The sequence below is a fragment of the Miscanthus floridulus genome, chromosome 1, assembly GCF_019320115.1.
Source record: "Miscanthus floridulus cultivar M001 chromosome 1, ASM1932011v1, whole genome shotgun sequence".
Classification (NCBI taxonomy): Eukaryota; Viridiplantae; Streptophyta; class Magnoliopsida; order Poales; family Poaceae; genus Miscanthus; species Miscanthus floridulus.
In genome coordinates, this window is record NC_089580.1 from 81,720,825 (window position 1) to 81,737,098 (window position 16,274).

The 16,274-nt window shown below is 40.7% G+C and overlaps 1 long non-coding RNA gene across 1 annotated transcript; it reads right to left on the reverse strand.

The window, feature by feature from the left end:
* Positions 1–9,757: 9,757 nt before the first annotated feature.
* Positions 9,758–13,271, reverse strand: LOC136488274 (uncharacterized). Its single transcript, XR_010767383.1, has 3 exons — positions 12,936–13,271; positions 10,122–12,848; positions 9,758–9,997 (listed from the first exon to the last, which is right to left on the reverse strand). It is a non-coding gene; the product is annotated as an uncharacterized lncRNA (long non-coding RNA).
* Positions 13,272–16,274: the final 3,003 nt, after the last annotated feature.

A 16,274-nucleotide genomic window follows, 5' to 3' on the forward strand; every position in this document is an offset into this window, starting at 1 on the left:
AATTGGTTCTACGCTCATGGGGAAAGCCTAGACCTAGACACTGACAAGCTAATTTTCGGCCAAAAAATTGAGAGAGCAACACAGAGACTAGCTCGTGCTAGGGAAGAAGCTGATAGTGGTGTTTTCAAGCCCAACAGAGAGAAGGATGAATTGACATATGCCCTAGAGAATCCCGAACATGGTGGTCGAACAAGAGGCTATGGGGCGGTTCCATGGCTACACGCATTTCCAGCAGACAAGGATACCTACAGAAGCCGCCAGAGAAAGAAGGATGAGGAGGCAGAACGAATCCGTGCATTGGAGCAATTTGTTGATGAGTCACGACAAGCATTGCTTGAATCACGTGAACGAGAAAAATCTCTTGAGGCAAGAATGCAGGAGGAGATCAAGAGGCAAGTGCAGCTAACAATGAGTCAAATGCAATCGCAATCAATGCCGGGAGTCACCATTAGCCCCGTTGGTCAGATGAAAAGCAGTTGTGCTTCTACGGAGCTGCCAGTTATTCAAGATGACGCTGGGTTACGCTTCCCTATTGATGACATTACCGAGCCTCTAACAACATGTGAGCTGCACATTCCAGATGGTAATAATGCATCAATCATGGTGGCTGTCGGGGTTGTATCTCCAATAGACCGAACGAAGACACCAAGAATCCATGGGTCAGTTATTCAACCTGGATATGCTAGCGTCTCAGTTGATAGAGTGCTCAAAGGTTACAGCAATATTCCTCTTGACATTGAAGGCGGTGATGGGGAGAAGACACTAGGAGAAGCAGAGAAGACATTTATTCAATGGTGCAAACACTTCATCATCATTCCTGGGGCGCCACCGCTTCCCCTACCTCACCCTAGGAACGAATGAAAGTGAATGAAATATTATTTTCCATTAATTTTCTATTGGCTTCAAAAATAATTGACACACAACTTGTTTGTGTAGCAGGGTCTCCCCCCAGCCTAGCCTAATCATTCATTCCCCATCTCATCACAGTGTCGCGGGGGGCGAGACGACTTCATCCCCACGGCGATCGCCAACTCCTACACCGGCCCCATCGCCTCCACAACGATCTCCAACTCCTACACCGGCCCCACCGCCTCCACAACGATCTCCAACGCCTCCACGCCAATCTCCACCAACACCGGCCACATCGCCTCCACGCTGGTCTCCAACACCGCCCCCACCCCCTCCACAGCGACGCACTACAAAGACGTCTAAGGTCCCGGCGGCAAAGAAGACCCCGAGAAAAAGAGTTATTTCTCAAGAAATACTTCCTAAAAAGACTGATGAGCAAATAGCAGCTGAAGAAGACAAAAAAGTGAAAGATTTTTTTATAGATACCAAAAACAAGAGTCAAGCGAAGCTTAAGGAGAAGCCGTACTTTTACCTACCACGAGAGGTGCTGAGGCAGAAGGTCGATGCTCACAAGAAAAAGATGATTGAACTTCGTAAGCCTTCGCCACTATCAGACTATGACCGCTCTTTCGTGAAGTCACATGATGCAGGTAAGAAAAGGAAAAGAGCATCAGGGAAGGATGTCCCACAGCTCGGACAATAGAAGCAACCAATACAAAATCTTGTTGTTGCTAATAAATATGGTTCCAACATAGAAGTCTATCGACCAGACAACTCTGGAGAAGTGTCGGTTTAAGCCCTTAATGCTTTTTTAAAGATACTGGTTTGACCTTGGATCAATTGACGGGCAAAGCTCCAATCCAGAACCTGGAAGTTGATACCTGGAAGACTTATAAATATGGCAAAAGTCTGTACAACCCTGCGGCTCTGAATAAATTGGGTACGCAAATGTACTTGCTCAACAAGTGGTACATGTAGGCGTGTGGCAGGGGTGAGCAGTGGATCTTTGTCAGATTTAGAGACCATCATTACTTCCGTGGCGATGACATCTTACATATTAGTTTCGAAGAATTGCATCAACTATTCCACTTGGACGCTCTGGACAAATCAATCATTAGCTCCTTTTGTTTGTAAGTGATTCTTACTTTTATTTAATAAACTCACTTCCATGCGTACGTGTATATAATTATCCTCACATGTAACTTATATTTATATACAGATTCCAGATGTCAGAGCTCCAAAGAATACAAGACACCAGTGTTGGCTTCATTGATCCTTATATCGTATTCAAAACCGGTATTATTGTCAAAGAGCGGTGGATATCTGAAGCACGGGAGAATATCATGATGTTCTTCGTGAAGCAGCACGACAAGACAACAATATTTTTCCCGTACAACTTTGAGTAAGTGTTAATAATAATGTAGTCTACACATTTTATGTAATATCAATACAACTTATATGCATGTACGTGTGTGTATAAACCAATGCAGGTTTCACTGGATACTCATTGTCATTGAGTTAAACTCAAGTCGGTTAGTAATCTTTGACTCGTTGAGAAAAGAGCGGGCACTATACCAAAATATGATAGACATTATCTAGGGGTAATTTCGATCTCTCGCGCACAACTATTATTGAATAGACTTTGCCATAATTTATTAATGATCGTACATTATTGGTCGCACAGGGTTTGGAAAGAGTTTATTCGGCAACATCGCAAGGATTGCAAGGCACCACTTAATGTAGTTGAAATATCAGTAAGTTGTACTATATACACTTCCCCACGTGTTTAATTACTATATCGTACTTCAATTTACGTGTGAGATGATGAGAATAATCTTCTTCTCGTACAGTGGTGTTTGCGGCAGGAACCAGGTAATAACTTGTGTGGATACTACGTTTGTGAATTTATCACTGCGCACATAAGAAGAACTCCTAAAGATGTCCTCAGAGTACGTATATATCAATTTTTTATTTCTTTTTAAATGAATATATATATATATGTATTAATACTTTTCCTTTTATTTCAAATGTAAGACTGAATGGTTGAAACGAAGGGTCATGCAAAAAGACCATCTGAAAGCAGTTCAAGAGTCAATAGCAGGATATCTTCTAGAAAAAGTGCTAAATCCCAATGGCGAGTTCTACTTTGATCCTAAGGAATAAATGATGTAAATTAAATGTTTATTGATATCGTTATTTTCGAGAACAAAATTATGAAAGTGTTGTATATATACATATATATATATCTATAATATATATATGTTCATACTTTATTCGAATATAATAATGCTCGAGATGAGAATTATATGCGTGCGTGTATTTATATTAGCAGCATAGAATACGTACATAAAAACACATTATATATTAAACAAATACGTGTAACTGAACTGAAAACAAATTAAAAAAAAGAAAAAGAAAAGAAACCTTTAGTCTCAGTTGGGGTTACCAACCGGGACTAAAGGGTGCGGCCACGTTTGCTCGGCTGGAGGGCCTTTAGTCCCGGTTGGTAACACCAACCGGGACTAAAGGTCCCTCTTTAGTCTCGGCTCGATGACCCGGGACTAAAGGTGGCACCTTTAGTCCCGAGATCGTTGTCCCGGCGCGGTAACCGGGACTAAAGGTCGTTACCGCCCGGGACAACAAGTCCATTCTGTAGTAGTGTAGATGAAAGTAGAAGAACACATAAATAAAGATAGAGAGGCTATTCTTTATTTCTCTTAATATTGATGATTACAACATAGAGCTCCATGTATATATAGTCTTGCATAAGTGTTTGGTAAGAGTCCACAAAAATAACGGACTAGGATTAGGATTTATCCTCTCGTTTCTCTTCTAGAATATGTATGTTTTACAATACTCCTCCTTTGATGATTGCTACAATATACACCGATAAGGATGGGGGTTTCCGATCTTCCATCAGGTGAACATAACTCTCGTTTTGGTTGAAACGTTACACACCGATCCGGCTTCATATCAAAAGACCTGAATCCTACAACCTTAGCACCACATCTCCGCTGGTTATTAACCGTGTCACAAACCGGTTGACCTCACCGAGAAAGCTAATCCCTGCTTGCAAAACAAAAAACATAAGCAAGAACTCGAAAGAAGCAACTCAATAATTGAAGTGACAAATTGCAGATCTATTATCAAGCACTTGAAGTTGGGTTTCATAACCGATGACGGCGACTGTTTGAACACATGTTGATCTAAAGCAAAACTCAAACTCTAACTTGGTTGATGAGTACTCAATATAAAGTGTTTGGGGCGTGATACCCCATGGACGCCCCCCCCTAATGGCATCTTAGACGATACACGGCCCAACGAATCAAAAGACGGTGATACATCACCCTAGCAGATTTTTTACGCTTACTTGTTTTGATGATTCCGGTGGAATTTTAATGTCAAAACAAAGCAATTGGTTATATTATGAAATTAGCTTTTCATGCATAGGTGGACTGTTGAAAATGGAGTTTGTATGTCCCTTGTCGTCCGTTTTACTGTAGGCTAGTCCTGGAGGCCTAGGTAGACTCAAATTCGAGTTTGACCAGGACTCCCGCTTGACTTGGACGTCCTTGCTGGCCTTCTCCACCTCTGCACCTCTCTCCAAGTACTTCATGATCCTCTCCAACATTCCTAAGTATGATAACATCATTAGGTAGTAATCTATTCTCAAAATTATGAAAAGGATCACTAAGAATGACTCACCTCTAGGTTCAGTTGTTGCATTCGAGCTCTAGTCATTGGACCTTGCATAACAGTTGAAGGATCAGCGGGTGCATCTGAAGGAGTGATGTCCTCGTCACATGCTTCATTAAAAACTCCATCCAAAAACCCAAAGAAAATAGTGGTTCTTAGAGAAAAGAGTACATTGCATTCGCATGTTGATTGCACATGTTACCTCATGAAAAACCTTGTGTGAGAAATCTTCATGTACAAACTCACATAGGGAAATGGAGTACGACACTTAAACTTGGTCACTTATAGGATCTTGTATTCTTCATGAATTTATATATATCTTCACAGTCTATGCATAAACTTTAATGATTTAGCAAATATGATCTACTCCCTCTATTCTATGCATAAACTTGATATTTGCAATATTAGTAGTTTACCTTCAAGGTACATTCAATTAAATATGCTCCCCTCCTAAAGCCATTCTTTGAACTTCATTGTTTGAATTATCAAAATTGTAAGGAAAATGGACCCAAGGCCCATTTACTTTGGATTTTGATGTTTGATGACCAACACAACCAAATTGGACTAATGAATTTGCAAGTAATTGTTTTGTAGTTCAATAGGGTGCAAGACGTGACTTGGACGAAGGTGACATGATGATCCCACGATCAACACCATAAGCAAGACCCTAGAAGCATAAGAGATGACCCAAGATATCAAGCAAAGTCCAAGCATGAAGATAGGAACCAAGCCGGATGCAAGATCACGAAGAAATGAGCTTCACAGAGGTGACCGGACGCAGCCCTTATAGCGACCGGACGCATCCGGTCAAGATGCTCAGCAACAGCAGGCGTCAGCAGCAGCGACCGGACGCTGAGGACTAAAAATGACCGGACACAATGATGACACTATTCACTATCACGGCAATAGCTCAGCACTGACCGGACGATGGAGGATGATCGATCGGACGCAGGAACTGCAGCGTCCGATCGTGTCCAGAGAGGTTCTAGAGCGACGTAGTTGCGACCGGACGCGTCCGGTGGAATGTGACCGGACGCCATCAGCGTCCGATCAGTTGATCGCGCCGAAGACCAAGTGACCGTTGTGAGTGACCGGACGTGTCCGGTCAGTACGACAGCAGTGTCCGGTCAGTAGCAGAAAGTTGGGTTTCGTCCCCAACCGCTACTTTCTCAGTGGGGCTTATAAATAGACCCCCCAACCGGCCATTTGAGATGAGTGGAGCTGATGAAACATACCAAGGGTGTTAATACACTATTTTAGTGATCTCCACATGCATAGTGCTTAATGATTCATTAGGTGATTAGGGTAAGTGCTTTGCGAAGTGCTTAGGTTGATTAGACCACCGCTTATGCGCTTGCTCTAAGTTTAGGCCTAGTGTTTAGTGAGGTTTGCACACCTCTGACCACTCGGTGCTTGCGCGCATCATTGTTGTACATCGGAGGAGCTTGTAGTCTTGCGAGATCACACCAACCGTGTTTATGGTGTAGCCGCCACCATGTACCGAAGGGAACAAGGCCCGCGGCGGTTCGGCCGGAAGCTTGATAGTGAAGATGGCGGGGAGCGGTCCAGGAGAGGCTCGCCGGAAGGCACACCGGAGACCCACTTGCGCGTGGGGAAGGTCCGGGACTATCCATGGAGTTACCCGACCGGGAGCTTGGCCCTTGCAAGGGATTCCTTGCAATGGGCTCCAACGAGAACTAGGGGGAAGCTTGTGCGCTTCTCAATACCTCGCTAAAAATACCGGAGTCATCGACGGGAGTTTGCATATCTCTACCTTACTCTTTAGCTTCCGCATTTACATTATTTGCATAACTCCTTTTGCGATAGAGATAGTAACAGACTAGCTAAATCGTAGTTGCATATTTAGATAGTTTATCTTTTGTATTGGTTTTGCTAAGGTTAGAAAAAGAGGTCATAGTTTAGAGTTAGACTTTTAAGTTGCCTAATTCACCCCCCCCCCCCTTTAAGCGTCACGGTCCCTTTCAGAAATCAAACTTTTCAAAAATACGTGCACAATTACTGGTATGTAGTACCACAAGCTATGTCTTTGAAGAGTTGGATTGCAGTTCTTCTATGCATTATGATGAGTAAACAAGAGCTATATGCTTCATGTATAAATGACCACTTCTTAGCTATGCAAAACAAACAAAATTTATCCTTCAAGGCTAATAAATCATTTTAGAGGGTTTTGGGATGAATGTGTTACAATATAAGATACCTTCTAGCTTAGCTAGGTAGTACCTCAAATCTCATGTTATAGTTTAAATACTTGTAACTATTTCTTATTGGATTTTCAAAACATGTGTTCTACAAATCTTCTAGATTTCGATGGTACCACTAAATAATAAATCTAGTCTTTCATTTGGCATTTTGTGGATAATTCAATTACCAAAATCACTATTATTCTTATACCTTTTATGGTATTTAGAGGAAATCACCACTTCATTGCTAGATTTTCAATATGCACTTTTCCTGAGTGTTTGTTTGACAATTTTATGGTGTTTATGACTGCCCATTGCTTTCTCTCAGGTCTATATTTACTTTAAGGATTAATGGTGTTTATTAAAAAATTGATAGGTAATCCTTTATGGATTAATTCTTTAGAGAATGTTCTCACTCTCAGTGAAAAACATTTCTCTTCTATGAGATATATTCTCTACTTCATGAGACATTACTGTGTGATATACACAATCAGATAGTGTCATTTACTATAAAGTCACTCAATGACTTTATTCCTTCCCTGTCATGCTCTTCTTGAGACTTCAATATTCATTCAGGAACATATACTACCTTATACTTCTTAATACTTTGTATGAGATTTAATTTCCATATGCTGTGATTTCTATTCTTCTGGAACTATATGGATTTTTATAATCCATGTATCAACTACATATTACATATTTATTCATTTCATTTGCCAGAGATATAGCAGAACATTTATTTCTTCTTAGTATATATGAGATTCAACCTCAATTGCTTTCTTCATGACCCTATATAAGCACTGCAAGTGACTTTGACATGGACTTTATTTTCTAGATCCAGGTTCTTACATAAGAGAACATTTACAATTATAGAGGTAGAGTTGTCTACAACTATTATTTTCTCCTAATATTCTCACAATGTGAGATTATTCTATCTCTTTATCATTTTCCAAACAAGAGATGATTTATTATTCTGCATAGCCAACATTGATGATGCGTGCACTTAGTGTATTGGATTTCATCTTCATGATGATCGTCTTCACGAGGTGCTTAACCTTCTTCATGAGGTGTTCTCTTCATGAGAATAGAGGAGTTTCTTCTTGTTTTATTTAACAAGTACACACTAAACTAGAACCCACAGGCATCCCGATAAATCTTATCTTGATAGTGTACAACATTTGGTTTACTAATAGTAAACATAACTTCTAGTTTATAACTTGACTTCAAGTTACTCCTCTTATTTTTCAAAAAATATCTAGCATGTGTCAAATTATTCATGCTTCACAAGAGCATTATTCAAACTAATGTTTGATTTAGTGTGTGATATTATTTCTACTTCAAGCTTCGAGGAATATTTTTCTCACTACTACAGGAATTTTAACCGAGGCAGGCAAAATAGATTAACCGAGGCGAACATAGCAACCACCTCGGTCAAAAGGTCACAGTTAATGGATCTTTACTAAGGCAGTTAAAATGCCCACCTCGATTACTCAAATAAAAAAACAAAAAAGGAAAAAAAGCTCGCAGACCAAACCGGGCCTAGGCCTGGATTTGGGATGTGCGCTGCCATTGCAGTAGGGGAGCTCAATCCGCCATGGGGATCCCAGATGCACCGGATCCACACGAGCAAAGGGAGGGAGCCCGCTGCCGAGATCCAGATGCGTCAGATCCGCACGGGCAAAGGGAGGGAGGGAGACCGCCAGGTCCGCACGAGGCCGGCCGCCACCAGGGTCGCCAGCTCTGCCAGGTCGCCAGATCCACCGAGGGAGAGGGAGGGAGGAGGGAGCCTACTGGATCTGCATGGGGGAGGAGCTACTGCTGCCGAAGTTGATGACGATGTGCGTGGCCGCCGACGTGGAGGTGGTAGCATCGGATCCGTTGTCGGGGAAGGTGCAGGAGCTGCTGCTGCACGGATTCGCGTGCTCATGACTCGTGCGATCCCTTCCTGTGCCGTCGTGGCCTCCATACGCGTGAGCCCGCCCTGGCCTCCATGCGTGCCGCTTGCGCCGCCGTGGCCGCCTGAGGGAGAGGGAGAGGCAGAGGGATGGAGCAGCGCCCTGGCCGTGGTCGTGGCCGCTCGGGAAGAGGGAGAGCTAGAGGGATGGAGCGGCGCCTGACGGGGAGGGAGAGAGAGCGAGAGGGATAGAGCGGCGCCTGAGGGAGACGGAGGGAGAGGGTTAGAGGGTGCGGCCCCTGAGGGAGACCGAGAGAGAGTTAGGGTTCTAGTTATGCTCAGCGCACTACTAAATTTTGACCATGTTTCAACACCCGAAAAGTGTTGCAATAGACCCAAAATAGTTGCAATATCAGAAATAGCAACACTTCTTTTCGTTGGGAGGCGTTGCAAGCGCTTGCGTGGGTAAAGCTTTGGACAACGCTTTTCTGCTTAGCGTTGCAAAATGCGTTTTGGATTTGCAACATGTAGGCGCTGCAACATAAGCATTTGCTATAGTGTAGGTGTGGCAACAGCAACTAATGCAACGCCTTAGGCGTTGCTGGACCTTGCAATGGCAACTTGCCCGTGTGGTAGCAAATGGTGCACTACCAACAAAGAGCGTGTGTTGCAAGACAATGTATTGCCACGCATAACACGTGTGGCAACAAGGATTATATCGCAACAAAGTGGTGGCAACATGTACAATTGCCACGCCCATGGTTTGATTGATATAAGGTGCAGTCTCTATTGCATAGTATAACGAGTGTGACAACAAGAATTATGTCGCAACACCAAGAAGTGGTGGCAACGTGTGCAAATTGCCATGCCCAACATTTGGTTGCTATAAGGTGCAGTCGCTATTGCTACGCATAACGAGTGTGGCAATATATGCAATTGCCACATTCACCATGTCATTGTTGTAAAGTGCCGCCCCTATTGCCACGTAGATTGTTCGTTGCTATAGAATATATTACCACAGAAAATGTGGTAGCCAATAGCCACTTTTACAACACTTTTGGTTAGTGCCACCGGACAATATTGCAGCACCATTAATTAATTAGAAACTCAATAAACATCAACAAAGCATTCAAACAGATTCCATTAAACCAAAATATTAACTTGTTTAATTTGTTCACATCTAGAATTAAATGATCCAAATTCAAACTCAGGCTACACACACATTATTGAAACAGATATCCAACACATTTCTTCCTAAACGAAAACATATAAGATGCCTAGACACCACTGCAGCTTCACTTGGCCCAGCCTGATTTGAACGGTCACTCGTGCGCTCCACTCAAACTCTACATTTGTCCTAAAATAAAGAACATTGACATTTGGCATAGGCTTCATTTTTTTTTCAGTAAAGTAACATTGCAAATCACATGTTCATAAGGATATGTAATTGTGATAGGAAAAATGAAGCTACAGAAAATCACCTTGATATTATCAACGTGTACATTCCTTTTGCCTGATCGTCTCTTAGCCACGGCCATCACTCAATTGTATCTTAACCACAGTAGATCTACATGACAAGTAGAGATACCAACGTAGCCATTTCATCATCAAACTAACAGCAAGAGTTATGGCTAGACCTAAACCGAGATACCCTCCAGGCCTCAATATTAAACTCTATTGGAAAGCAGCAGCCACCTGCAGCCAGAAAAAACAAACATTAGTCAAAGGTATCAAGTTTAGTGTTAACTAACAGTTCATGCATAAGTGAGAAATCTAAAGTTAGCAGATGTGGTCGTGAGTACAGGTTCATGATTGTAGGTCTAGGACAGGGCTGGCTGCAAGTGCAAGGATTAATTTTGAATGATCTTTGCAGAAATCATGCATCTATACAAAAGCAGGTTACTATCACTTAAGCAACAGTCTACTAAATAAGTAAATGGATATTAGCATGTCCTACTAGATAAGCCAGCATGACACAAGCAGGGAGAAGCTAACAACTAAAGTACTGAATATAAGATGATTATAAACAAGCACATTGGACATAGGAAAATCTGAACCAAATAAAAATATATAGTTAATAGTACTGAATTGTAGTTTAGGACAGCAGCAAGCCAGCAACCATAGAATGTAGCCAGGAATAGCAAACTACAGCTATCTGTTAGGGAAGAACAAAGCAAACTATATAAACTGTTGACTGAAATGAGCAGTTCACTGAAAATGGGTTTAATCTGAATTTTTAGAAGCAATAGAGCAGTGAAGTAACAAAACAATAATAACTATTAAATCAATCAAGTAGCAAGGACTGATAAGGCGCTGCAAGTAGTTCTTGCAACTCTGGCACTACAACAGATCCCAATGCTTATTCAATGAAGCTGATTCATTGAAAGAGAAGCTCTGAAAACCTTGACTGGTTTGAGGAACACCAGATAACACAGGCAAGCAGGAAAATTTAGAAAGGGTACTGCAGCCCGACTTCTTACAGAAAGTATAACCAAACATGGTCAATGAAATCCAATCGAAATGAAAATTTAACCAAAGCCTTGCCTCATCACGAGCAACACATTCCAGCAACTAGTTCAACATGGCAGCATGTTCACATAGCATCAGGTGGTAGTCAGGTAACATGATAAAAAATGCTAGATAAGTAACAGCTTGCACAATGGAAAAGAAAAATTAGAAACATGGAAGTAGCCATTTTCAGACAAGTTACAGCTTGCACAGTAACGGCATGCACAATGACAAAAAAAACTCTGTAACTTGAAAATAAACTCTTATGCATGATGACTGATGCATGGTGAATGTGCACTGATTATGAATGCAAAAACAGAAAAAAAAAGATTGCAATTCTTTATAAACCCAGCTAAAGATATCAATAAAAGTAGAAGTGCTGAAAACCAGGAAAGGTTGTGTCATAGCGAGCAACAACATTGACTCCAGACTTCCTTTGCCACCCAAGCCAAAAGGCTTCGGTTCCCAAGGAAAGGTTCTTGGTGACACTCTAAAATGCAGAAGCCAAAAAATTCTGATTTCATATCTTAATTGCCAGATGATCAAATGATAGAACAAGCATGTTAGCTGTAGAAACTCTTATCTGAAATTAATTTCTGTATATTAAAAAAATACATGAAATTTCCTATCATGATTAAACTAAACTCATGAGATTTATGAGAAAAATAGGCACTTTCATGAAAATTGTGACCTTAAGAAGGTACCTTCTAACATCCTTTTAAACAATAGAATCACCTTCTAAATTCAAGTTTAAACAACAGAATCAAAGGAAAAACACCACACTGTTGACTGCTTAACCTATGTCTGGGGTTGTAGGTTAATGGTTAATTTCTTATTGCACTGTTATCAGGATTCATATTGCTTTTGAAAAATGAGTTTTTTCTTGTAGTATGAATGATAATTACTTTGGCGAAGTAAACTTCAAGTGGATGAAAGAGGAATTAAAATCTCTGTTTTGCATTCCACTTGTAGCGTGCAAAGGAACAGAAAATCATCTATGGCTACATACAGGTATGAACCAGAATTGAAAAGAATCACTAAATAAACAGAAAATCATCTAAAAACAATGACCAATGCAACACAATGACATATAAGACTACTGCATACATACATATAAGACTAATGCAACACAATGACCAAAGCCTCTTGGAATAAGACCAAAAAAGCACCAGACAAGCCCATCGAAGCACATAGCTTTTCTTGAAATTTAAGTAGTATAATACACAGGTAGTACACACAGAACATTAAAGAAACAACAGAATTTACAATACCACCTAAATCATAGCAGTTGCACTGCACTTCTGATCCATGTATAGATAACCAGCAATTCCAGTGACATATCATTGACTAAACACCAATAACACAGCAGCAACTGAAGGTTTGTAACAGCGGAGGGATTTGGGGGAAGTGAGCTAGAGAACTTATCTGCTAGTTAGGGATCGTTAATCCAGGTGAAGGACCCCAAGAAGGACAGCACAGGAGACGGTGGCGGGGCAGAGGATCTGGAGCTGATGTCGAGGCACTCAGATGCAGTCGATTTGGGCGGGCTAGGAACGGCAGCGCGGATGAATCAGAGGACGAGGACCTTGTCGAGGGTGCCGTGGATGGCGGCGTCCACCTCCCTCTTCAACTCCAAAGTAGACAGCCACGCTGATCCATCCTAGCACCGGCCGTCTCTCCTGGCTCCCTTCCTTTTCGATCTAAGGAACAAGGTTCTTGACTGATGCAAAACTTGGTTCTTCCTATAGTCAGAAAGTAGAGGGCGGAGGGGCATTGGATGCACCAACCTGGAGCGGAGGAATCCGATTGGAGGGAGACCGCCACCGGGTGGCACCGCCGGCCAGCCACCCAGATCAGCCTGCTACCACCGCCACGCCGCCGTATCCCACGCCGTTGAGCTGTTGCATCCCGGCACCATCGAGATCCGCCGCGCATCGCCGCTACCTCTCACCTTTACATCACTGGGGAGAGCTAGGAGATGGAACGGACGAGAAAGGTGGAGGGGGCGGCCGGGGTCCATCGCAAGAGAGGTGCGGGCCGGGGGTGAGCGGGATCAGGAGAGAGGGATTCAGGGAGATGAGGCGGAAAGTCAGGACCAAGGAAATAGATTTCTGAGATCGGTGGGGGCGAAAAAAACTGAAGCCCGTGCACGGGCTCCTGCTACACCTTCTCCAATTGTCGTTGACCGTATCACGCTCGACACATGTACATCCAAAAGCCAAGAGATATATTGAACACACAACTCACGTCTCCATTAGTTCCACTCACACTTAACCAAACAAATTTACCAAAAGTTGGGCGGTCAAACTACGACACCATCCAAACAGGACCTACCTATGAAAAATTGACGCAAGTTTTGACAAAACTTATAGGTGACTATTGTCTCCATCAGTTCTAAATTCAAAAAAGGTGAAATGCAAACCACATACCAGTGCAAATTTTCTGAACCGAAAACAGCTCACATTTTCAAAAAAATTATGTATTATTATAATCCAAATATCAAAAGATTTTAAAAAAATCAATGGATGGTACAAATATATATTAAGGAGAGCCTACAATCTTATAAGTTATAAAAATAAGAAGGATTTATGGCTCATCGTTTCTTAGAGCAACTCTGAAAGACATCATATTCTTTCTAATGTATAGAAATAGAGGTTTTGGTATAAAAAATGAGTGTCTATCCACCGCTCTTGCAGGTGCACGTGATACCCTAGTGATGTCCGGCGCAAAAACACTCGATTGACAACCGATAAAAATCGAGTGTTTCTAGTACATCCAATACTCGATTCTCTGACCATTAGATCAGATTCAATGGACAAAAGATTTATCCAAATAAAGAAAAATATTAAACAAATTAGTTAAATAAATAAATAGTCAGATTATTTGTATGGAAGCTAAATTGGAAAAAATCAAAGGGGAACCAAATAAAACATACAAAAAATCACAAAAAGCCAAAAAAGTTTGAGTAATTCTGACCATTCCTATCTACGAATAATCAATTCACACCAATTAAACACAAAACTTACACCCAAATAGAAGTAGTGAAATATGATACAATAACACTCGAGCGAGCTGTGGTCTAGAAACACTCGAGCGCGTTATAGATTTACCATAAAAAAATACAACAACCTTTTAAGCTGGATCTCCAAATAGTGACATCCTTTATTTTGGATTTTTAGTCAAAGATGAAGAGCGAGGATGACTCTCTAGAGTAGGCATAAGATATAGAAAAACTATTGTAGGATACAAAGATATAAAAAATGATTTTTTTCTCAAATGACTCTTCAAAATGATGATTTAGAGAGTAACTTTAGAAGACTCTTGAATATGCTTGTCATGGGTTCGAAACCACGACAAGCATCGTGTTGTTTATCGGAGGTCGGTGTGTGAATCTTCGGTGGTTCAAGCTCTCAAAACACTTAGGCACATACGATTTTTCCTGGTTCGGGTGGAGGGTTAGTAGGACTGTAGAGTTCTCGACCTGGGGACTTAATTTTGTAAGAGGGCATAATAATTAAAAAATAAAAAGTTATCAAATGTTCTCTCTAACTCGTAAGAGGTGATCTATATACTCTTATAAAACTAAACCCCACTAGATGTTTTCTCTCTTCATGCAAGGTGTCCACCTCATTTTCCACTAAGTGTCCTACTAACTTGCAATATTTTCATGCAAGCTATCCATGTCATCCCTTATTAATTACAAAAAAATATCCACATCATCACTATTATATGCAATACTTTTAATCTTGAATCTATTAACGTAAAGTCATTTGCATATGCTATTTGTTTGATCACATATTCTTCTACAACGTGATCAAATATTACATTGGTTTTTCTCCTATTAGCCATGTCATCCCTTATTAATTACAAAAAATGTTCGCATCATTTCTATTATGTGCAACATTTTTAATCTCTAATCTATTAATGTAAAGTCATTTACATATGCTATTTGTTTCATCGCCTATTCTTCTATAATGTGATCAATTATTCTATTGGTTTTTCTTCTATTAGCATACTGTTTTTTTACCGGATCCGATACAATAAAATAACATGCAAGTCAAATTCATATATATACACAGTATACATAATACCATATAGTAATACTATATATAAAACACATTTATTTTTAAGAAAATCCCGTAGCAACGCGCGGGGTATACTTCTAGTTAATAATAAAGTCCAACCCTTTTACTTGAAAGTATAGTATAACCTCGATTCACATATTTGTTTATGTAAAATAAATTAAGTTGTCTTTTTTGTTCGATGGTATCTTTTCAAACTTTAAAACCAATTAAATAAAGGACCTATTGAATTGGGAAAAAAAATTGTTTCAGAAAACAACTGATCGCGCGAATCAAACTGCTGCTAATTTTATAGAGCCAAACCGGCGCCTGTCAAATCCAAATAATAGCTGAGCGCCAGAACCAAAACTGCTGCCAAAATTTCTATATGTATCTGCGATGAAAGTTGTACATATTGATAACACTAGGTCTAGTGTATATATGTGATCCACATTAAAAGATGAACTCTAAAAATATAAATCTTGCGTCCACGCCTAAAAATGAGCAAATTAATTGAATTTTTTGAAGTTGTCACATGGTGAAATAATTTTTTTAAATGATCTGGGATGGAAAAAAAATAACAACAAAGAGAAGTGTAGATCTCTACAAGTAATAAAAAAAGCATCATCATTCATCACTATGACTTTGAGTTTTGATTTTTTCCTTTATCCATCACCAAAATTTTTGGCCACCGCAGATTCCCTCCCCCCATCCCGCCTATGTACAAAAAATTATAGGGAGCTGAAAAAATTTGCCCACCAGCTCCTTAACCCTAGCGCGCCTTCTCTTCCCGCCGCCGAGGCGCCGACTCAATGGGGGAGAAGTGAATTGGCTATCTAAAAACTTAAACCTAGGCTCAACTTGATATACACTATAAATAACATAAACTATCTAGCATAATGTGTGTCTTATATTTTTAGTGTGCCTACGTAAAGATTTTTGCAACATAGAGCTAAATCTACCAACCTGCCTGTGATGTGTACCATTCTAAATACACATCATTTACTATGTATTAGACATAGTGTACATCTAAGTGCATAGCAAAAGCTCCCCCCCCCCTGCTCG